At 25.9% G+C, this 26647-nt stretch overlaps 1 protein-coding gene across 1 annotated transcript in view; it reads left to right on the top strand.

Annotated features, from left to right (window-relative positions):
- The window catches only part of LOC109602277 (ecdysone-inducible protein E75), a 111506-nt gene that overhangs the window by 23714 nt on the left and 61145 nt on the right, over nucleotides 1–26647 (top strand). The gene's annotated exons all lie outside the window — the stretch shown is intronic.

Here is a 26647-nt window from a genome sequence, read left to right as displayed (position 1 = left end):
TGTGTTTTGTGTGCACTTGTTCACCTTTCGGGGGCGGCCTGTTTAATTGGAGATGGGCTCGGGGGTTAAACGGATGAAGTTTCGAAGTTTCACAAACTAGGAAACATTATTGGAGGCAACGTTAAATTCTAATTCGTTATATTCGAGTAGTTAAAGGCTTAAAAAAGATAAATTTGCCATCATCAAAGTGATTTATTAGAGGGAAACAATTAACGAGATAAGCGTGTTCATCAAAGGGAAAGAAAAAGTTGTTACACACCGAGATGATTTTTTCCATCAAGGTCTTTGCGAGGGGGAGAGAACACATAAAGCCTGAACTTGAACGGCGATTAAATCTAAATAGAACGGTCCCTTTTTCTGTAGGCACCCCCGCATATTTTCCTTTTGCCCTCAAGAAGGGAAAGCGACGATAAGATCCGTCCGTTTGACAAATATTAATGCACTTCGACTCCCCAAATTAAAGTCGTGTTTCAGGTACTACATACTTTCGTGTCGTCACGTAAGTAAACATTCGCGGGCGCATATTGGCACATTCACCCCCCGACCGCAACCCTCTAATGAAACATTCTCGGCCGTCCAAATGCAACCGGCGCATTTCAGGCTGAAAGCAAACGTTGTTTTCGGTTTAATTTATTAGACCCACGCATGTGTGCGTGAATGAAAGTGGCCCGACCAGTTTATTTTTTCCACGTCTATGACTATGTTGTGTGTTTGGATGCGTCTAACGACTAGTTAGGAACACCTTGTCTACGTGACCAGCCTTTTCTAGTTCCTAGGTCAGTTACAACGTGTGCGCCCGTCCATTGCGGCCGTACCGCCGACGAAAGTGAACGTCGTTCGTAATTTTAAAATTACAATCGCGGTCGGCCCCGTTTTTCGGGCAAATGCAGATGCGTTGCCGGCATTAAAAGCGATGCACCGGCGGGGTTGACGTTGTGGAAGAGAGTGCGACGAAAACAAAACGGAAAAAAGGGCGGTTACGTCGATAGTTTCCCTTTTATTTTGCGCCCGTCACCGTTTTTCCCCTGCACATGCAGACAACGAGACGTCGTCTGGTTCTGTTCGCCCTCTCTCTGTCCGTTGCAACCCGGCGTGCAGCCAGAAGTGCATCCCCCGTCTCTTTTCGAAGCGACGGCTCGATCGATACGAGACACTAACCCCGAATTGTGACTCACTCTCGCCGAACAAGTGATCACAAATTGTTTTGACTGATAAATATATTGTCATTCATTTATTATAATATTTTTATAGTATCGCTGTAATCTTTTTCGTTTTATTCCGATTAATAAATTGACTTTTTTACAATAGTATTAGTTTATTTTTCTTTTTTTAAGACCCCTACTATATACTGCGATGTTTTGACTAATAAATATTTACCCTTACTTACTTTATTCTATTACTATTTTTGCTGAGTACTCTTTCTCTTACTATTTAAATTAGTATAGTATAGTTCTAAATTTATATTTTTACTTTTTTAAACCCACTACTATATTTATAATGAAGTTTTGATCTATAAATATTGACCTTAATTTATTCTATACAGTTTTATTAATTTACTATTTTTTGCTAGGGTTACTGTAACTTTACTCTTGCTATTTAAATTAGTAGATTGATTTTTAGAATATATAGTCAATAAATGTATAATTTTATTTTTTTGTGTCCACATCTGTATTTATAATGATGTTTTGATTAAAAAATATTGACCCTAATTTATTCTATACAGTTTTATTAATTTACTATTTTTGCTAGGGTTACTCTTACTTTACTCTTGCTATTTAAATTAGTATATTGATCTTTAGAATATATAGTCAATAAATGTATAATTTTATTTTTTTGTGTCCACTTCTATATTTACAACGTTTTGACTGAAAAATGTTTTCCATAATTTATTTTATATAGTTTTATTAATTTACTATTTTTGCTAGAGTTACTGTAATTTTTTTCTTGCTTTCTAAATTATTCGGTTAATTTTTAGAATATGTAGTCAATCAATGAACAATTTTATTTTTTTTTGCTTCCATTTCTATATTTATAATGATGTTTTAAATGAAAAAAAATACCATAATTTATTTTACACAATTTTATTAATTTACTATTTTTGCTAGGATCACTGTAACTTTACTCTACGTTCACTTCAATATTTATAATGATTTTTTGACTGATGAATATTTACCATAATTTAATTTATACAGTTTTATTAACTTACTATTTTTGATAGGATCACTGTAACTTTACTCTTGCCATTTAAATTAGTAAATTAATTTTTAAAATATGTAGTTAATAAATAAATGTTTTTATTTTTTTTTACGTCAACTTCTATATTTATAATGATCTTTTGATTGATGAATATTTACTATAATTTATTTTATACAGTTTTATTATTTTACTATTTTTGCTAGGATCACTGTAACTCTTGCTATTTAAATTAGTAAATTAATTATATGTAGTCAATAAATGTATAATTTTATTTTTTTGCGTCCACTTCTATATTTACAATAATTTTTTGCCTGAAAAATATTTACCCTAATTTAAATTAGTTAATTAATTATTAATTAAACTAATAGTTTTATTAATTTATTATTTTTGTTAGGATCACTGTAATCTCTTATTATTTAAATTAGTGGACTAATTTTTAGAGTATATAGTCAATAAATGATTATTTTTATTTTTTTGCGTTCACCTCTTTATTTATATTGATGTTTTGACTGATAAATATTTACTCTAATTTACTTTATACACTTTTATTAATTTGCTAATCTTGTCAGGATCACTGTAATTTTGTTATTTAAATAAATAGATTAATTTTTAGTGTATGTAACCAATACATGTATGTATTGGTAGTCTACCACTATGTTTATAATACTATTTTGGCTTATAAATCTTTATCCTAAATCATGTTATGGAGTTTTACTCATTTACTGTTTTTACTAGGATATGATATTCGTAATATTTATATATTTTTAGTCCATTACTAAATTTACAGTATAAATTATTTGTTGTTAATTAATTATTTACACTTTTAATAGAGACATTTATTTGCGGATTAATTAATGAACGATGTTGCACAGGAAAGAGGAACAGGCACTTAACACATCAGCGACAATGCCTAATTAAAAATGAAAGTAAAGTGCTGTGCCAGACGATCACAATTAGCCCTTGTAAAGCCGAGCCGAGTTCGTAATCAGGGGCGGGGATAAAAATCATTTTTTTAATTTCAATTTTATAAGATATTTAAAACCATAACATGGTTATCCTTATTAAAGAAAGGATAAATCAATTGTCGTAAAAACGTATGTCAGGAAAAACCGGCAGAAAGCTGAACATAAACGTCACAAAAATAATTGTCCGCCACTGGAAGGGGGTACCTGTCTGGCTGCCGCCCCGCGTAGGGCGCTGGGCCGCTTTCGCTCACCCCCGCCGTCGGTGCATTTCTGTCTGGATTCCGACGCTGGGGGTGTAGTCATGGCAACCGCTGCCCCGACGATGTCCCGTCGCTGCACCCGATTGCAATCGATACGACGCGTCCCCCCTCCGACGTTTTGCCCGTCCCCCGCGTGGATGTGTGTGCATTCAGGGGGCGGGGAGAGGCGGCGGCTCTTCCGGCGGTTATCCACCTGAAGAAGGAAATAAGACGGGGAGCGATTTCGGATGGGGTGGCGGTTGCTAAATCGGTAACCTTGAACGGCATTAGGGATGGCGTGAGTCATGGAAACGGGGGGAATACGTAATTAAATAGTTGATTGACAAAAATATGTTTTATACCAAAGTTGAATAATTGTTAAATGAGTATATGTTAAATGCTTATGTAAATTTTAATTATTAAAAACCCAAAAGTAATTAAGCAATATCAACTTTTTATAATGTAAAAAAATAAATAAATTAAAAATTAAAATTTAAAAGTTAAATAATAAATTTTAATAATTTAACACATAATTTAATTAAAATGATTCCCATACAAAATTTTTTAATTTTTAACAAGTGAAGGAAAAAAAATATAGATCATATATTTATGTATAAAATAACGAAAATCAATTAGTTCAAAATTAATATAAAGTTTGTTTGATGTTTATAATATTAAATTATACATTTATGTATTATTTGCTTATTACAGCTTTACAAATGAAATAAAAGGTAAACTTTAAAAGCTGAATAGTATATTTTAATAATTTAGTACATAAATGCAGGAAAAAAGATTACATATTATATATTTATGTGCAAAGTACCAAAATTAATTAATTCAAAAAGAAATATAAAGTTTGTTTAATGTTTGTTATATTGAATTATAAATTTATATAATTTATATAGCAAGGGAATTAAAAATATACATTTATAGATCACATACTTTAAAAATCTACTCAGTCTACTAATTTAAACAGTTAATAAATAAAACTGTGTAGAATAAATTAAAGCAAATATTTATCAGCCAAAACATCATTATAAATATATTTATTTATAATCATTATAATGTTAACTGTAATTGTTTGTTGAATAATTTTAAATTTAAGTACAAACATTGTTTTTTTATTTATGGAAGTTTGTCAAAGTAGTTAAGAACGCATTCGCCATAATTTAAAATTATTATAATGTTAATTAATATTGATAGATAAAAATTATTTTAGAGATTATGATATAAAAAATAATCTTAATGATGTTTAAATTCATTTGCCACCTTCTAAGTTGAAAAAATTTTAATAATAAATGTTAATTTGTTTAAAAAAGTGTTTAATTATTGATTTAATTTATGTTCCAGGTATGTTTTCCACCCCTTTAGTATCATTAAGTAAGTGTCAAAAGTAAAAAACCAGAATAAAAAACCAAAAATGAAAATAAAATAATTTAGAAATCAATTTAAAATGTAAAAAAACTTGCGCATTCGCCAAATTTTAAAATTAATGTTTAATTCAAAATTTCCTTCCTCTAATACTCTTACTTTGAAACTTTTCCACCCCAATCGTTTTATCTCGCATTTATTCCCCCCAATTCATAAATCTCTATTTACACAGAAAGTCTAATCAAAATTATAAAAACGCGCACCCGCAAAAAACCGACTACGTGGGGGTGATCGGAACGAAATAAATTAACCCCTCGATTCCCGGTTCCGGAACGATCTATTTTCGGTCCGGTCGGCGTCGCCTTGACCTTTCGTGTGCCGCGCGACTTGTGGCTCCCGCGTCGCGTTTTGTTATCCCGGATCGTCGCCATGGGAACACTACACGTGGACATTCGGTTTGGTCTGCTCCCGTTGCCGGTTTTTTCCCCCTTACCGGTATTTCCGCGCCGTTGTTCGACACGGGCGACGATTTATTGCGAGCCGATATGAAATTCCGGGGCTTCGCCACCCGGAAATCGGGTTACGGGATGAAAAGTTCCGTGACTCATTTGAAAATGGGAAAGAAATGGTCGCGTCGTTCCATTGTTTGTGTCGAGATATTAAATATTCCTATTATAATGGGACTATAGCCTTTATTACAGTTTATTAAATATTTCGACATTTGAAAAGCTACTTGATGGTAATAAGTCCTAACCTTTGTCTAATCTGGTTAACACAAAAGAAGAAATATAAACAATGAGGAGAGAAGCAATTAATTACAGAGGAATTTCAATTTTGTGAGATCTGTTGACAAATATCATAATGGAAAGAAAAATAAAAATGAAAAGAGAAGAAGGGTTGAATAAGGCAAATGGTATCCTAATGACTCTGAGTTTCCTGGTGGTTATTCACATTTTAAAATAATTGAACTTTAAGTCTAATTATTATTAAAATAATTGTGCTGGATAGTTTTCATTTCATTTAATATGTCCCTGAACCAGATTCTCTTCTTTCCATACATAATTTTCATTATTTTGATTTGGTTTAATATAATAATAAACAAATAAATAATAATAAAATACACTTCGTAGGTAATTTTAATTATTTCAAAAATTTGAAAACCAATGGCATTAAATCTTTGAAACCAGTAATAAAATTAATATACCATATTAATTGGAAAGTTAATAAAACAAAATTAATCAAAATAAGAAAAGACTTGGTCGGTCTCCCTCTTGGTAAATAACTTCCACCCTCCTTGACATACCCAAAATTAGGGAATCAATAAATTCTTGATCCATTGCTTGTTATTATTCTCTAAGAGTCAACTCCTCCAAATTTTTGGGTTGATGGTTTTGAACCTAAAATTGTCTTTAAAGATAGTTCCATATGTCTTCAAGATGATTGTAGCCTGGTGACTACTGCATCAGTATGATATCATGATTTTTGAACGCCAAATTTAGTCTCCTACAATAAGGTTTAGCATTGATGTCTATAAAAACAAAATCTGATTCAAATTCTTGAGCAAATAGAATAATAATTGGTCAAATAACCAAGTCACGATATAGTCGAACATAGTTTCTAGATTTAATCTAACCATGGTAAAAAAATTCCACCCCACAGAACTCATCTCCAAGAACAACAGTTGGAGCCATGTTTTGCTCATAATATCTCTCACCATGTTCACTCTATATCTAAATACTCTCCCTGTTGCTTTGTTGCTCCCTGTTAACAGAGGGTGTGGAAAGTTTTTTGGCACTAAGACCAGCTTCTTGTAACCTTCTGATGGTGGTCAGTGATTCCAACGTCTGTACAAAGGCTGGATATAGAGAATGTGTAATTTTGTCTAATAGAAATAATAAAAAAAATGATCCAGTCTTCTGGGATTGACTCGTTGCATGTTGTATATTGGCATTACCAGTTTGCCTACAATAATTTTAACATTTGGACTATTTGTTGTTGACTCTGATTGCCATATTTCAAAGTTACAATTATGGTGACAAAATCTTCAAAAGAAAGTCTTCACTGAGGCATTTTACGACACTAAACAACAAATAAGTTGAGCAAATACTCATATACACAAATATATTTTTGGGATTAAAAATTTCACCAGAAATGGAATGTTTATTTTTATATCTATTAAATATATAAAAAGTTAAAATAATTTAAAACACCGACCGTCTAGAGCTGCAAATATTCAAATAATATTATTAATCAAAATAAAACGTAATGAAAATATTTTTAAGTTTATATAATCAAAACTCAAATTATCCTCTTTAAAAAATGTCTTAGGTTATAACTGCTTGATCAAAAAGTTTAGTTTGATTAATAATTGGTACACTATTGACAATAATATTAAAACAACAAACAGTGAAATAGTGACAGCTGAATACATACGATAAATCAAAGTAGTAAACAGTGACAGATTGAATTGCTTCCTTGTTTTCAAAACAGTAGTTCGTACATTTACCGTTATTCCTGCAACCCGACAAGTGTATCCATCTAGCGAAAACGACTGCAACTGAAAGTCCCGCTGCACATGCGCTTCTAACGTCACATGTTCAAGTCGGCGTTGCCAAACTTTTTGAATTCGTTCAAATTGGGGATAAAATTTGAATAGTTAAGTACAAATTTAATTACCGTTAGGGGTATTATTAACAATATTTTTGTGTGTTATTGAGTTGTTTTCGTTACATTTTCACCCAATAAAGAAAAATTAATTGAATTTTGCAGAATTATCAGTTTTTTTGATTTTCCTTTTGTTTATTTTTAATGATTTCAGTTGAGGGGACCGTAAACAGCAATTTTGTGCCTAATTAAAACCGATTAACGCCGTAAAAATGACGGACATATGTTTACCGGCCGCCCGTTTTTCCTGCGAGCGATTTTCCCGCCGCCGTTTCGGCAACGGCGTGGAATCGATGTAGCTACACTTGGCCTTCAAATATCGCAGGTTGATGACACGTGGTCCGGCTCGGGGTTTTCACCCCGTTTTCCCCGGGTTTCACGGTCCCCACTAATTCGATTATTGTTCCCTCGACACGTCGCCGACCGTCCGCCCATCCAATTTTTATTTCTGTTTGTTTGTTTGTCGATTTTTCGGGACGTTCGTTCGAATGCGGTGAAATCGCAAATTTCTAGACGCATGCACACACAATGCGAGCGCCCGATGGCTTTCTTAAGTCGATGCGTTACAGTTTCACTGGCGGACGTTAGAAAACGAAAGTGATCGTTTTGTTTGCGTACGGAGTGATGGACGAAAAAGTGGAGCGCCGTGATGACTTGCCTGGAAAAAAAATCCTTGGCGGTTTGTTTTCGCTTTTACTCGAATTCGTGTCGATAACCTCAGTCATTATTGGAATATCTTAGCGGGACAGTGGCGTAGCAATGTTTATTTTAATTTTGATTGTTGGGACAAGTCAATTTTTAAATGATTTAATAAAATTAATTGAATAGAAATTTTTAAAATTCGTTCAATTTAATAAGAATCCTTAAAATGTCGTACTAATTTTATTCTAAAATAAACCAATAAAAACTATTAATTAATAATTAATAAATACAGGTGACAAACAACAATGTTTTTAATAGAAATAGAAATAAAATGTATTTAAAAGCTATTAAGAGATAAAAACAATAAAATACAATAAAAACAGAAGTTATATTAATTAATTCTGAAAATAATTACAAAAATTTTTAATCATTTATTAAAATTAACCTAATTAATGAAGAGGATTTTTTAATATAAATCCGTAAATGTGTTTAATTTAAAAAGTAATTTACTGACATAAACATTAAATTTGGTAAAACCAATGTGGTATTAATTTAATTTTAAACAAATCTATACAATATATAGAAGATTTTTTAATATAAATTCTTAAATATGTTTAATTTAAAAAGTTATTATTGACATAAACAATAAATTTGGTAAAAAAATCTAATTGAATAAATATAGGTGACAATCAACAATTTTTTAAATTTATTTTTTTTTTAAATTCTTTAAAATGATGCATTTAAAAAACTATTAACATATGAAAATAATATAATTCAATAAAGCAGTCTTATTAATTAATTCTGACAAATATTACAAAAATTATTAACTACTTATTAAGAACTACCTAATTAATGAAGAATATTTTTCCTTAAATGTGTTTAGTTTAAAAAGTTATTAACTGACATTAACAATAAATATAGTTAAACAAATGTGGTACTAATTTAATTCTAAACAAATCTATTTAAAATAATTAATTACTAATTAAATAAATACAGGTGACAAACTACAATTTTTTAAATAGAAATTTTTTAAAATGATGCATTTAAAAAACTATTAACGGATTGAAATAATAAAATACAATAAAGCAGAAGTCATATTAATTAATTCTGAAAAATATTACAAAAATTAATAACTACTAATTAAGAACTACCTAATTAATAAAGAATATTTGTTAATAAAAATCCTTTAATGTGTTTAAAAACTTATTAACTGAAATAAATAATAAATTTGGTAAAACAAATCTGGTGCTAATTTAATTCTAAACAAATATATTCAAAATAATTAATGACTAATAAAAAAATGCAAGTGACAAACAACATTTTTTAAATAGAAATCCTTTAAAAGATGCATTTAAAAAACTATTAACAGATGAAAATAATAAAATACAATAAAGCAGATGTCATATTAATTAATTCTGAAGAATATTACAAAAATTATCAACTATTTATTAAGAACTGCCTATTGAAGAATATTTTTTAATATAAATCCTTAAATGTGTTTAAAAAGTTATTAACTGACATAAACAATAAATAGGGTTAAATAAATCTTCTACTAATTTAATTCTAAACAAATCTATTCAAAATAATTAATTACTAATTAAATAAATACAGGTGGCAAACAACAATTTTTTAAATAAAAATCCTTTAAAATAATGCATTTAAAAAACTATTAACAGATAAAAATAATAAAATACAGTAAAGTAGTAGTCATATTAATTAATTCTGAAAAATATTACAAAAATTAATATCTACTAATTAAGAACTACCTAATTAATGAAGAATATTTGTTAATAAAAATCCTTTAATGTGTTTAATTTAAAAACTTATTAACTGACATAAATAATAAATTTGGTAAAACAAATCTGGTGCTAATTTAATTCTAAACAAATATATTCAAAATAAATAATGGCTAATAAAAAATACAAGTGACAAACAACATTTTTTAAATAGAAATCCTTTAAAAAATGCATTTAAAAAACTATTAACAGATGAAAATAATAAAATACAATAAAGCAGATGTCATAGTAATTAATTCTGAAGAATATTACAAAAATTATTAACTACTTATTAAGAACTACCTAATTAATGAAGAATATTTTATAATATAAATCCTTAAATGTGTTAAGTTTAAAAAGTTATTAACTGACATAAACAAATAATTTGGTAAAACAAATCAGGTACTAATTTAATTCTAAATTCTATTAAAAATAATTAATTACTAATTAAATAGATACAGGTGACAAACAACATTTTTTTTAAATAGAAATCCTTAAAATTTAATTAATTTAAAACGCAATTAACAAAATAATAATTAAAAACATAAAATAATAAAATAAAAACAGAGAAATCATACAAAGTAATTCCAAAAAATTTTCAAAAATTATTAATTACTTATTTAAATAACTCTAATTAATGAAGAAAAATTTTTAGCAAGAATCCTTAAAATGTGTTTAAATTAAAAAGTTATTAACACAGACAAATAATAATATATTGTAAAACAAATCTGATGTTAATTAAATTCTTAAACCTAGAAAAAAAAAATTAAAGACTAATTAAATAAACACGAGTGACAACCAACATTTTTTTTAATACAAATTCTTAAAACGTGATTAAATTAAAAAGTAATTAACAGATAAAAATAATAAAATACGGTAAAACGGGAGTTACAGTAATTAATTATAAAAAATAATAAAGTCTTATTTAAATGAACCTAAATTATAACAACCATTTTTTAACAAGAATCCTTAAAATGTAAATAATTTAAAAAGTTATTAACTGAGGTAAACAATAAAATGTATTAAAACAAATCTTGTATTAATTTAATTATAAACAAACCTACAATAATGTTAATGACTAATTAAATAAACACAAGTGATTAATTTAAAAAGATACGAACAGATAAAAATAAAAAAAATGTAATAAAATAAAAGAAATATGTTAATTTAATTTTGGAAAATACAGCAAGAATTATCAACTTATCAAATAAATTAAATATTAAGGGAACAATTATTAATAGAAATATTTAAAATTTAAAAAGTTTTTTACGAAGATAAATAACTAAATATATTAAATATTATAGTAAATGTGGCATTAATTTAATTCTAATTAAACCAATTTGTTAACGATTAATTAAAAAAACACAACTGATAATGAATTATTTATTATTATTACTATTATTATTTCTATAGTATTTAATTTTAATAGAAATCATTAAAACATATTTAATTTAATATCAATAACAAATATAAATAACAAAATCAGCAAAACAGAAGTCATATTAATTAATTTCTAAAAAAATAAAGGAATTAAATAAACAGAAGAAACAAAGCATAATACTTGATCGTGTCTAATTAAACAATAATTCCTTTCACAATTTACCACAAACGGGAGTAATTCCATATAGAACTAATAATTGCATTGTTTCCATCGAACGATCGAATCCAAAACATATTTTCGCAACCGTTCACCGCTACGCCCATGGAATTACTAATTTTAACTGTAATTCTATTAATTAGCTATTTTTCACTGTCACTTTTATCGTTAAATAAAATCGCTCGTCCGTCCCGTTCTGGCACACGCTCGCGTCGCATAGAACCGTCTCTGTCCCGCGTGCGGATTATGTATCGGCCTAGTTTCCGAAGCGGGTTCAAGAAACTCGAACGAGGTCTGAGGTAAAACGGTGACGATATACTTTCTCATGGACACACCGTCGAGCAAAAGCGTGAATTTCTCAATGAAATCGAAACTTATTTTTAGTACCCACGATCGTACGCTTCCACCACCGGCCGCAAGATGGTACGCCGTTCTTCGATTGAAGAACTTATTTGGCGGTGACGAAGATGGAACGGACGAAAATCGACCGCATCAATGAAAAATTTAACTGCCTTGTTGTTGTTGACGTTGAAAATTAAGTTGAGAGGATGAATGTGGGCAACAAACACCTCTTAAGAATCCGAAGAATCTGGTAAACAAAACGATGGAAGTCCAATAAATAAAGCGGCTGTTGACGGATAAGTTTCCGAATCCATAAAAGTTCAGGATTATGTAATTAGTACGTGAAATGTGGTACAAACAAACACGTACATTCAAACAAATTACATACAATCGACCATTTTTCCCTCATCGAGCCAGATACGAGTTAGCACAACGGGTTTGTTATTATTCAAACGTAAACACTGTGATTTATTTATTAAATTGCGTTATGACTGGGTTTTGTTCGCGCTGGTATTTCAATACGTAGGCACTTTGCCGCTGCACTTTCAATCCGCCATTGTGTGTTTGCCAAACGTCGATTTCCTAACTGGACCGGACTAATTTCCTCTTTACTTGACAAAAATCCTTTTATAATTTAAGGATAATTAAACGAGCTTTGTAATTCATCCAAATAATCGCCTGACACACACATACTTATCAACCCGTTCCCTCTTAGCCCCAACCGGAGGTTGATAACCCGCCGCTCCAGATTTCGTAAACGGGTTCACGATCCAGGACAGTTTCGTGTCCCGGAAAGCCGTGTCTCTCGGTTTCATTGCGCCCGGAGACCCTTAACACCGTTTTCCGTACGGTCAACAACCCCTAGCCAATCGATATTTCACTTTTATGTATTTGTACTCGATTTGGAACGAATTGGACGAGTTCAGTTTGTTGGTGAATTAATGATTGATCGTTTAATCGAATGAATATGTGTCGTTGTTAAAGGACCAAGCCAAATGTTGTTTAACAGCTTAACTGGTACAATTTTAAAGAGATTTTAAAAAGCTGAAATAGAATCAAGTATTTCCTAAATTAGACTAAATTTAGAAAAGAGAATATTAATAAATAGAGAGAGTATTTTTTATTGTGTGTTTCTGGAAAAGTTCCAAGAGAAATGAAGATTCCACTAAACAAAACAGAAGTGTCATACAAAAAAAATGCGGAAACCTAATGTACCATCAAGGCACAACAACATATCCTTATTATTTTTAGAGGCAGTTTGTTTATTGGCTAATTACTGCTAAGTTCACTTGTAATCAGCTTGCTTGTAATTGACACTCCTTTATGTTGGATATTATAGACTCGGGTATAAATAACTAACACATTTAATGAGCTCTATAAGAGTTAAAGTTCTTTGTACAACATTTATTTAAATTAAAATGATTCGTCTTAAATGATTTTCAAATATTATAACCAACATAGAGAATATTGACTTATTCATAATGGACATTCTTCTTTAATAGTTTATAAATAAATAAAAGTCCATTGTATCATAATTTCATCCAGGGAATCCCCTTGTTTTTCTACAGAAATTGTGGATTTGGAATTCCTTTTTGATTGAACAAAATTCAAAGTTTTTAATAGAACATTTATTTATAGAAAATGTCTCACACCAAATACTAAATATTAAACTAATATGGACAATATGGACTTTCACATTTAATCAGATATAAAGGAATAGAAGCTCATTATATATATTGAAATTGTAGATTTGGAGTTAGTTGTTGATTGAATAAAAACTAAGTTCTTAATACAACATTTATTTAAAGCAAAATACTCTTTAAATATTAAATCAGTAAGGACAATATGGACTCATTCATAATGGATTATCATATTTAATGTGATATAGAGGAGTAGAAGTCCATTATATTCCAATTCCACCGAGGGAATTCACTTGTTTTTCTGCATAAAGCATAAATTGTGGACTAGAATTGCTGGTTGATTAAACAAAATTTAAAGTTTTTTATATAAATTTATTTAAAGTAAAATGTCTCACCTTAAATAGTATTTAAAATCTTAAACCAATAAGTTCATTACATTCTAATTTCACCAAGGGGCTTCCCCTTGTTTTTCTGGAAAAAAACTGTGAACTTACTTGTTAATTAAACAATAATCAAGTTCATTATATGACATTTATTTAAAGCAAAATGTCTCACCTTAAATAGTGTTTATACATTAAACCAATATGGACAATATGGACTCATTCATAATGGATTTTTGCATTTAATGAGAAATAAAAGAATAAAAGTCCATTATATTTCAATTTCATTTTCTACAGAAATTGTGAACCTGGACTCATTAATAATGGACCTTCACTTTTAATGGGATATAACGGAATTGAAGTCCATTTATCCCAATTTGACCGACGGATTCTCCTTGTTTTTTTGCAGAAATTGCTTGTTGGTTAGACAAAATTCAAAATTCTTTATATAACATTTATTTAAAACAAAATGTCTTACCTTAAATACTATTTAAATATTAAATCAATATGGAGAATATGAACTCATTCGTAATGGGATATAAAGTAATATAAGTATATTATGTCCCAATTTCACCGAGGGATTTCTCTTGTTTTTCTACAGAAATTGTTGGCTTGGAATTGAAGTTATTTAAAGTAAAATATCTCACCTTAAATACTATTTAAATATTAAACCAATATGGACTCATTCATAATGAACTTTCGTATTTAATGGGATATAAAGGAATAGAGGTCCATTACATCCCAATTTCACCGAGGGATTTCCTTTGTTTTTCTGCAGAAACTGGGGGCTTGAAATTACTTGTTGATTGAACAAAATTCAAAGTTTTTAATACAAAATTAATTTAAAACAAAATAATCTTATATACTATTTAAATATTAAACCAATATGGACAATATGGACACATTCATAATGGACTTTCGTATTTAATGGGATATAAAGGAACAGAAGTCCATTATATCCCAAGTTCACCGAGGGATTCTCTTTATTTTTCTGCAAAAACTGTGAGCTTGAAATTACTTGTTAATTGAACAAAATACAAAGTTTTAAATAATACATTAATTTAAAACAAAATAATCTTATATTCTATTTAAATATTAAACCAATGTGGACAATATGGACTCATTCATAATGAGCTTTCGTATTTAATGGGATATAAAGGAACAGAAGTCCATTACATCCCAATTTCGTCGAGAGATTCTCTTTGTCTTTCTGAAGAAACTGTGGGCTTGAAATTACTTGTTGATTGAACAAAATTCATAGTTTTTAATACAAAATTAATTTAAAACAAAATGACTTTAAGTACTATTTAAATATTAAACCAATATGGACAATATGAACACATTCATAATGGACTTTCGTGTTTAATGGGATATAAAAGAACAGAAGTCCATTATATCCCAATTTCACCGAGGGATTCCCCTTGTTTTTCTGTAGAAACTGGGGGCTTGAAATTACTTGTTGATTGAACAAAATTCATAGTTTTTAATACAAAATTAATTTAAAACAAAATGACCTTAGGTACTATTTCAATATTAAAGCAATATGGACAATTGGGCTCACTCTTAATGGAATTTCACATTTAATGGGATCTAAAGGAATAGAAGTACATTATATCCCAATTTCACCGAGATTCCCCTTATTTTTCTGGGAAAATTGTGGACTTGGAATTGCTTGTTGATTAAAAAAATTTTAAAATTCTTTATATGACATTTGTTTAAAGCAAAATTTTTCTCACCTTAAATAATATTTAAATATTAAACCAATATGGATAATACGGACTCATTTATAATAGAATTTCGCATTTAATGGAATATAAAGGAATAGAAGTCCTTTATCCCAATTTCACCGAGGAATTCCACTTGTTTTTCTGCACAAGTTGTGGACTAGGAATTGGTAGTTGATTAAACAAAATTTAAAGTTCTCTATATAACATTTATCTAAAGCAAAATGTCTCACCTTAAATACTATTTAAATATTAATGTGGACAATATGGACTCATTCATAATAGACTTTCGCATTTAATGGGATATAAAGGAATTAAAGTCCATTACATCCCAATTTGTTCCTGCAGAAATGATGGAATTGGAATTGTTTACCAATTAAACAACATTCAAACATCTTTATACAACATTTATTTACGGAGAAAATCCATCGTCTTAAAAAGTATTTAAAATATTATAACCAATATGGACAATATAGACTTTCACATTCAATGAACTCTTAAGAAATTAAACACCAATATAGCCGAATTTCACCATGGAATATTGAGTTTCATACATGTAACATATGCCATATTCAAAGCAAAAATATAAACAAAGTAAAATCACATTTTAGTGATTCTTGTAACATCCGATATTTTATATTGGTTTCTTAAAATTTCATAAATATATTATTTACTTTATTTATATGTTTATGTTATTTTTAACCTAAATTTGAAGTCCTTATCAATGAACTGCCTCGTCAAGTGGACGAAATTTCACGGTCCCACCCGTGATCCATTATCGTCACCGCTTACTGTCCCGTTCGAAAAGTTTTCTTAGGAAAAACCGAGGTCCGATTTGAATGTGGAGTGGCGGCAAGAGAAGAAAAAAAAAATGCCATTCTAGGATCGGTTCAGTGATCTGAATATGTGTCAGTCGGTTCGTTCGCGTTCGCTCGCTCGCTCGCTCGCCGCCTTTTTTTCCATTACAAAAATGCTCGCGACCTCAATTTTTGAGGTTAAAGCGTTGTGCGGTCGTCGAACCGAGCGCGCCGCGCTGATATAATCACGCATGCACGACTCTCGTTATCACTTCTGTACGATTATTATGTGATTTTTTATTTTTTTATTATTTTCGACGTTCGTTATTTTATATCGGACCAAGGTTTCGCGTTTATTTATTTATTATTTACGACCGTCGAGGCGAGCAATTAGCCTGGCACAATTATTTTTGCTGTTGTCAACAATGAGTGGTGGTTGGACGTTGGCTTGGGTCGGTTTCGGGCGTCTTTGTTTTCGCCAAATTCGGGCTAATCTCGCCTGTTTGTTTATATTATCGGTGGACTAGGTTAATTTTATTTCGCCAATGTTATCAACGTTTGCGGCTAAATTAAATAATGTTTATCGTTTCGCAAAGATTAAAATCTTTTACAATTGTTTTATTTACTTTAAAATAATACATATTATTTTACTTATATTTAATACTACAAACACTTTGATTATTTGATGGATTTTAATAATACTATAAATAATATATAATTTAAAAATTTCTAATTTTAATTTTATTTAAAGAATCATTACTTAGTTTGATTAATAAATTTTATCGTAAATTTTATTAAAACAATATTTTATAATGGTTATATTTATCTTAATCAAATAAATAGTTTACTACTTATATTTTTAAGATAAATAAATTTTTGTATTTTTATTAATTAATCATCATATATATATAGATTATTTAAATTTTTTATACATGTACTGTTTTTAAATTATAGAAATTATAATTTTATTATATTATATATTTTAACAATTAATAATTATTGTTGTCACTTAATATTTTGTAATTCCTTTTAATTTTATTAAAAAAATATTTTGTAATTATTTTTATATATTTACATTTTTATTTTTTATATTTTTATACAATACATTAATCTTTTATAATTCGACATATTTTTTTAAATACAAATTGTTTCTGTTTTTGAATTTACATTTTAAATTGAAATAAATTAATGAAAAAAGTATAATTTTTGTCAGTTAACTGATTAATTAATTACTTTCTATTTTTAAATTATACAATTTTTAATAATTGATAATTTTATTAAATTATATTTTTTAATAATTATTTATCACTGAATCACTTAATTTTTTTATAATTCCTCTTAATTTTATTATCAAATATTTTGTAACCATTTTTATATATTTTCATTAATTAATAAATAGTTTATCATTTATTTTTTTAATACAAATACTTTTTGAATTTGAGTTTATGTTTTTATTTTTATCAATACGTTAATCTTTTATAATTCGTCTTAATTTTTTTATTAAATATTTTACAAATATTATACAATACAAATTGTTTTTTTTTAGTTAATTTTTTTTAAATTTAAATAAATTAATAAAAAAAGAAAAATATTTTTTATAATTTTTGTCAGTTAATATTGATTAATTATTGAATTTTATAATTATTATAATATGTTTTGAAATTTATAGTTTCAATTTTATTAGGGCAATCGATTACAATTACTTAGTTTCATTAATAAATTTTATCTTAATTATATTAATATAAATTTTTTAAGATAAATGGATTTTATTGTATTAATTTTTTGCATTTTAATTAATTAATTAATAATTATAAATAATATCAAATTTTTTAAATACAAATAGTTTTTATTTTTGAATTTACATTTTTTAAATTGAAATAAAATAATTTGAAAAAAATATATATTTTTTAATTAATATATAATTAAATATTAATTACTATTTAAAATTTTTAGTTTTAATTTTATTAGAAAATTAATTTGCCATTTCTTAGTTTAATTAATAAATTTCTTAAATCTTAAAATAATATTATAAAATTGTTATATTATCTTAATCAAATAAAAAAATAAATAAATATATTTTTAAAATAGATCTTGTTTTTTAATTTATATTTTTAATATTTGTATTTTTATTAATTAATAATTATTTTTATATATCATTATATCACTTACTTTTTTTCAGTTCTTAATTTTATTAAAAATATTCACCTATTTTTTTTTTTTTTGAATTTATATTTTTAATGATGAAATTTTTAATAATTAATAATAATTTTATTTATCATTATGTTACTTAATTTTTCGCAATTCGTCTTAATTTTATTAAAAAAATATTCTATAATTAATATCTTTTCAAATTGGTATCAATTAAAAAAGTTATTATTACATTTACATTAATTAATCAAACTAAATAAATTAATTTTTTTAAATGCAGATAGTTTTTGTATTTGAATTTATTTTTTTTAATTAATAAATATTTTATTACATAAATTTTTGTTTATTACGTAATATTGTTTATTTCTGTATTTTTATTTATTAATAATTAGCATTGTTTATCATTATATTACTTAATTGATTCCAATGTGCTATATTTTTTTTAATAAAAATAGATTTTGTTTTTGAATTTATATTTTTAATTTAATAATCAGTAAGTTAATGTTTTCCAATTTATTTTAATTTTATTTAAAAATATTTTTATTATATTTATATCAATTAATAATTTGTTTATCATTTAATTTTGTTAATACAAATATTCTTTATTTTATATTTAATATTTTTAAATTTTCATTTTTATTAATTAATAATGCAATACAATTTCTAATTTGTCTTAATTTTATTTAAAAAATATATTATTACTATTAACATTATCAAACAGTAATTTTAAATTATTGAATATTAAGTAATTAATAATGATTTCTATTTTTGATTTGTTCAATTAATTGTTCACTTTATTTGTCTTAAATTAATAAATATTTCATCATAATTTTTAGTATAATATAATATCTAATAATATTTTTAAATTTATCATACCATCATCTAATCTTTTCCACTTAAACCAGAGGAATTTTTATGATTATTTTTTTCAACCTAACTAATAAATATTATACAACTTATTATTTTATTATTATTTTGTTTTTTGTATTTATTTTTTAATTCAATGTTTTTTACTATATATTTATATTTTATATATATTTAATTAATTAATTAATAAAATATTAATAAATACTTTTGTTTTATATTTATAATTATTTTTATATTTCCTGTGACTATCTAATATATTTTTTTAATTAGGCTCAATTTTATTAAAAAAAAAATAATATGACAGAATATTAATACTATTACTATATAATTAAGATTAAAAGTCATTTTAGTCATTATAAAACAATCAATTACAATTTTTGAACCTCATATAATAATTTTTTAACCTTTTTCTAACGCAATTATTTAATATTAAATATTATTTCAGTCATTTATTAATCCAAACCCGAATTGAAACCTTGAAAAAATCCTCGCCGGGCCCAAAAAAAGCATTAATCAGAGCGTGGAACCCTTTTAAAAAAAGCGGAATGCGCTGCAGTTTTACAGTTACCCACGTTAAAATCGTCCTCTTCCTGGTCAGACCGCTGAAAAGAAAGAAAAAAAAAACATCGAAATTACCGTTTCGCCGGCGCGGAATAGAAATTGGCAAACGGCCGATTTTAATATTAAAAAGTCGTTGCGCGTGTTGCAACTGCACACACCGTACGGTTTTGCGGCGGTTGCAACAGCACAAAGACCGTTTCGCAACTCATTTGCAAGGCATTCTTGGCGAAGGATACGAAAAAAATACAGTTTCTTTCGTTACGTCACCGATACGACTGCATTGCAACGAGAAGGCGGGATTTTCAATTTTTGTTTCAAGGGCGCCATATTCACACTGTTCACATTTCCATTAACAACTATCACCGACAATCCGTTGCGTTTCATTTATCAGCGACAATCGCCGTTTAATTGTGACGTTGGGAGTTCGATTGTGCTAAGTGCAGAAGTTGGGAACAGTCGGTGGTTTCCTCAAATGTAGATTTTCTATTTTGGGCTTTGTAAATTTGTGTTTTACATTATTTCCTCACATAAACAATTTAGATTTATTATGTTCATAAAGAAAAAATTGGAAATTCCCCGAAAATATTACTTTTGTCCAGACAAAGTAAAGAAAAAATAAAATACACATGATAAATCAAAGAAAAGTCTTTCTTTTGATGGCACTTTTTAACTTGTCTCTACCACTTCATTTTCAGAGATTCAGCAAAAAAATTATAATAAAAAATATGACAAAAGTTCTCAAGATAAACAATTAAGTGTCTAAAATGGACTTTTAATTAGTAAATAAGAAAGAAAAATTGATTTTTCTAACAAATCAGTGATGTTATGTCCTCTAGTAGCATCTCTTGAAGACTTTGAAAGATAAAAAAAATAATTAACATAACAATATTTGCCAATTTTTAAGAGAGGTCATGTTTCACTAAAGGATAGAAATGATCTAAAATAGAGAGGTTGTTCAAAAAAGTCTTTTTTTATGCCAAGAGTATTGACTTCTGTTCAACCAAACTAAAGTTATAGAATTTTACCTTTTTCAATGTTTAACCTGTCACCATCACTTCATTTTCAGAGATTCTGCAAAAAAAATTATAGTAAAAATTATGGCAAAAGTTCTCAAGATAAACAATTAAGTGTCTAAAATGAACATTTAATTAGTAAATAAGGAAGAAAAATTGATTTTTCTGATAAATCATTGATGTTATGTCCTCTAGTGGCATCTTTTGAAGACTTTGAAAGATAAAAAAAATAATTAACATAACAATATTTGCCAATTTTTAAGAGAGGTCATGTTTCACTAAAGGATAAAAATGATCTAAAATAAAGATGGTTGTTTAAAAAAGTCTTTTTTTATGCCAGAGTATCGACTTCTGTTCAACCAAACTAATGTTATAGAATTTTACTTTTTTCACTGTTTAACCTGTCACCACCACTTCATATTCACAGATTCAGCAAAAAGACTATAACAGAAAATATGGCAAAAGTTCTCAATATAAACAATTAAGTGTCTAAAATGGCCTGTTAATTAGTAAATAAGAAAGAAAAATTGATTTTTCTGATAAATCAGTGATGTTATGTCCTCTAGCGGCATCTCCTGAAGACTTTGAAAGATAAAATAATAATTAACATAACAAAATTTGCCAATTTTTAAGAGAGGTCATATTTTACTAAAGGATAAAAATGATCTAAAATAGAAATGGATGTTCCAAAATGTCTTTTTTTATGCCAAGTGTATCGATTTCTGTAAAATCAAACTAAAGTTATAGAATTTTACCTTTTTCATTGTTTAACCTGTCATCACCACTTCATTTTTAGAAATTCAGCAAAAAGATTATAATAAAAAATATGGCAAAAGTTCTCAAGATAAACAATTAAGTGTCTAAAATGGATTTTTAATTAGTAAATAAGAAAAATTGATTTTTCTGATAAATCAGTGATGTTATGTCCTTTAGTGGCATCTCTTGAAGACTTTGAAAGATAGAAAAATAATTATCATAACAATATTTGCCAATTTTTAAGAGAGGTCATGTTTCACTAAAGGGTAAAAATGATCTAAAATAGAGATGGTTGTTCAAAAAAGTCTTTTTTATGCTAAGAGTATAGACTTTGGTTCAACCAAACTAAAGTTATAGAATTTTACCTTTTTCACTGTTTAACCTGTTACCATCACTTCATTTTCAGAGATTCAGCAAAAAGATTATAGTAAAAAATATGGCAAAAGTTCTCAAGATAAACAATTAAGTGTCTAAAATGGACTTTTAATTAGTAAATAAGAAAAATTGATTTTCTGATAAATCAATGATGTTATGTCCTCTAGTGGCATCTCTTGAAGACTTTGAAAAATAAAAAAAAATAATTAATATAACAGAATTTGTCAATTTTGAAGAGACGTCATGTTTGACTAAAGGATAAAAATGATCTAAAATGGAGATGATCGTTCAAAGAAGTCTTTTTTTCTGCCAAGTGTATCGACTTCTCTTCAACCAAACTAAAGTTATAGAATATTACCTTTTTCATTGTTTAATCTGTCACCACTACTTTAATTTCAGAGATTCAGCAAAAAGATTATAGTAATAAATAAGGCAAAAGTTCTTAAGATAAGTAATCAAGTGTCTAAAATGGACTTTTAATTTATGAATTAGAAAGAAAAATTTATTTATTGATACTGACTTCAGATGGTTAGGTTCTTTAGTGGCATCTCTCGTAAAAATTTTAATGTGTTACCACCACTTTATTTTGGAAATAGATACATAAAAAGAATTGTAATAAAAAAGTATAGCAAACACCCTTAATGTCTCAATAATGTCTTAACTAATAATTTAAAAAGAAAAATTTGTTTACTTTTTTTTCAGGGCCACTTTTATTGACAATAATTTTTTCTACACTTATTCAATTAGAGGTGTTTGAGATGCGGCCGACGACCTCCACTATTTGGTTACTAGTTCCATTCATAGTTATTTTGTAATTTATTCGATTATTTTTTCCTTCGTCTGTATTTTCATACTTTCACAATCATATTTTTCCTTAACAAAACAATTTAAATTAGCTTGTTAAATACGTTGAGTTTATGTTAAAAATCAAATAATATAAACGTTATTAGACACAGTTTTCTCTCTCTCAAATAAAGATTAACTTTCAACGAAACATTCAAAAGATATATTTAGAAGTGATGTATTTTGTTTTGGTGTCATTAGTCGTATTGCTAAGCGTTAAATGTGTTTTCACTGAAAGCGAAATTACGGTAAAAGTGGCCAATTACAAAACGAAACTGTTTTTTTTTTTCATCTAAAGCTGTTAGGTGAAAGTGAGACGAAAGAAAATAAAAGTAAATCCGTTTTTAATTGTATGCAAAGAAATCTCACCGTCTGTGTGTATGTGTTTGTATGTTTCTGTCTTCTTGGTCGTCGATTTGTCCCAGTTTCTAAACCGACCAAAAATAAATAAAAACGAAAGGAACAGGCGAAACAAACGATTAATAAGTGATATTGTGTGGTAATATTCACGGACGATTGGGAGGAAAGCGAAAGCCGTTTCTTCGCCCCTTTCTCCGGTGGAAATCGCGTTCGTTGAACGCAGAGTTTAAAGACCCCATCTGTAACACGATTATTTGTGGGTCAATGTGTGTGTGTGTCGATATTGAAAAGGAATATTTTTTTCGGACCGCGCTACGATTCGTACGGAGCTTTCTAAAAACGAGATAATGGCGCAATTTTTGTTCGTCCATTCGGTTATAATGATGATACAATTGATTAGATTTATGTAAATATCTCTGAGAGTTAGTGTTTTTTGAATAAATTATTATTATACTAATTTAAAAATAGAAGCAACCTATATTTTCTATAAATTTTCCTACAATTTTTATTAACATTTTTTATTACTTTATACGATTGACACAATTTGTTTATTATAAATTATTATATTTTATTATTTATTATTTTTTTTTTTTTTTGTAAAATTCTTTACGATTTTTTTTAGATTATGTATTTAAAAAATAAAGTATATTAATGATGAGAGAATTGACGACACTTCTATGAATATTTTCTTTTAAGAATTAATTATTTTAATTTTTAATGATTAGTTTGATATTAAAAAATTTATTTATACGTTGTACTTAATTTTATGTAGGATTAAATTTTTTGCATTTTAGTAATATTTATACCTATTGATTAATTTTAATATTCATATAATTATTATTATTTTAATAATTCAAGAAAAAATATTTTTATACGATAAAACAAAAAATATTATTTTTAAAATAATTTTCAAAATCAGAGTTTATGTTGTCTTCATATATCTAATTTTTTATTACTTGTTTTGACTATTGAAAAAACTAGTTTCATAATCTATTTTTAAAAAATTATAAAAAAATGTTTTGATAAAAATCGGCTTTTATTTTATTTTCGAAAAACTATTTACAAAATTTATTGATGTGTTTGTTAAAGAATTAAAACAATATTCTGGGTCAATTAGATAAAATATATTTTAAAAACAATAATGATAGGAGAATTGACTGAAGTTTTATGCATATTTTTTTAATTTTTTGCGTTATTAATATACTGATTTGAAAATGATAAATTGTTAATAATTTATGTTTACTTTATAAATAATACACTTTACTATTTTTTATAATAAAATTTAAATAAAAATATATTGTTTTTAACATAACAAATAATTTCAAATAATAATGTTTAAAAATTATTATATTTTATTTCTTTATATAATAATCTTAAATAAAAATATATAGTTTATAAAAAACAGTTTTTGATTTAAATAATTATTAATATAATGAAGTTCTAAGAAATAATGTTTATAAAAATTATTTTTAAAACAAATATTTTTCTTGGCTTTATAAATCATATTTTTTATAATTTCTTATACATTTTTGTCATAAAATATTTTAGTAATTTTTCTTGTCCTTAAAAATATTTTTTATTATGATTTAAAAAATTTTTAAATATTATGGTTATCTAAGAAATACTGTTTTTTGATAATTTTATTAATATATTTATTTAAAAATATTTTAATGAATAAATTTAATATTTAATTAATAAATTTTATTTTACCCATATTTTAAAAATATTATTTTTAAGTCAAATATTTTCAAAATAGTAATTTTCTTTATCTTATAAATCATATTTATTAATTATATATATATTTTTGTCATACATCAAAATATTTTGTTTTTTAAATAAAAAATATTCTCAATCTAATAATTTTTCTTGTCTTTAAAAATAGTTTTTTATTATGATTTAAATAATATTTAACTATTATGATTGTGTAAGAAATACTGTTTTTTGGTAATTTTATTAATATTAAATATATTATCTTTTGTGAATCTCTTTAATATTAAAATAATATATTAAAATTTACTCTCATTATAAAAATATTATTTTTAAATCAAATATTTTCAAATTAGTAAATTTTCGTAATCTTGTAAATCATATTTCCGATTTGTTTTTTATATATTTTAATCATAAGTAAAAGTATTTTGTTTTTAAAATAAAAAATATTCTCAATCGAGTGTTTTTCTTGTACTTAAAAATATTTTTTGTTTATTATGATTTAAATAAATTTTAAATATGATAATTGTCTAAGAAATACTGTTTTTTGATAATTTTATTAAAATATTTATTTAAAATTATTTTAATAAATAAATTTAATATTTAAATTAATAAAATTAATTTTACCCATATTATAAAAATATTGTCAATCTTATAGTTTTTCTTATACTTAAAATATTTTTTATTGTGATTTAAATAGTTTTTAAATATGATGATTTTCTGAGAAATATTATTTTAAAATATTTTAATAAATAAATTTATTATTTAATTAATATATTCTATTTTACCCATATTACAAAAATATTATTTTTAAATTAAAAATATTCTCAATTTAGTAATTTTTCTTGTCCTTAAAAATATTTTTTTATTAATATTTAAATAATTTTTAAATATTATGGTTGTGTAAGAAATACTGTTTTTTGATAATTTTATTATAATAATTATTTAAAAATTTTATTTTACCCATATTATAAAAATATCAAATCATTTAAATGAAATATTTTCAAAATAGTAATTTTTCTTAACTTTATAAATCATATTTTTTAATTTTATATATTTTAGTCATATATAAAATTATTTTGTTTATAAATAAAAAATATTCTCAATCTAGTAAATTTGTTTATTCTTAAAAATATGTATATATATATTATGATTTAAATAATTTTTAAATATGAATATTGTCTAAGAAATAAAAAATATTTTCAATTTAGTTATTTATCATGTTCTTAATTTTTTTTTATTATGATTTAAATAAATTGTTAACATAAAGCTTGTCTAAGAAATACTATTTTTTGAAAATATTCTTAATAATATATTTATTTAAAAATGTTGTAAAAATATTTTCAAATTAGTAATTTCTCTTTTATATATTATATAGTCATAATTAAAAATATTGTGTTTTTAAAATAAATAATATTTTAAATTTAAACATTTTCCTTGTCCTTAAAAATCAGTTTTTTATAATTTAAACATTAATATATATATATATATATATATATATATATATATATATATATGTGTGTGTGTGTGTGTGTGTGTGTGTGTGTTTCCTTTATATATTATATAGTCATAATTAAAAATATTGTGTTTTTAAAATAAATAATATTTAAAAAAAATGATTTATGCATTATGTAGTTTTATTCGTATTATGAAAAATATTGTTTTTAAAAGAAATATTTTCAAAT

This window comes from Aethina tumida, chromosome 5 (assembly GCF_024364675.1).
Source record: "Aethina tumida isolate Nest 87 chromosome 5, icAetTumi1.1, whole genome shotgun sequence".
Lineage (NCBI taxonomy): Eukaryota > Metazoa > Arthropoda > Insecta > Coleoptera > Nitidulidae > Aethina > Aethina tumida.
Note: the sequence above shows the minus strand (reverse complement) of the source record. Positions and strands in the feature narration are given on the sequence as shown.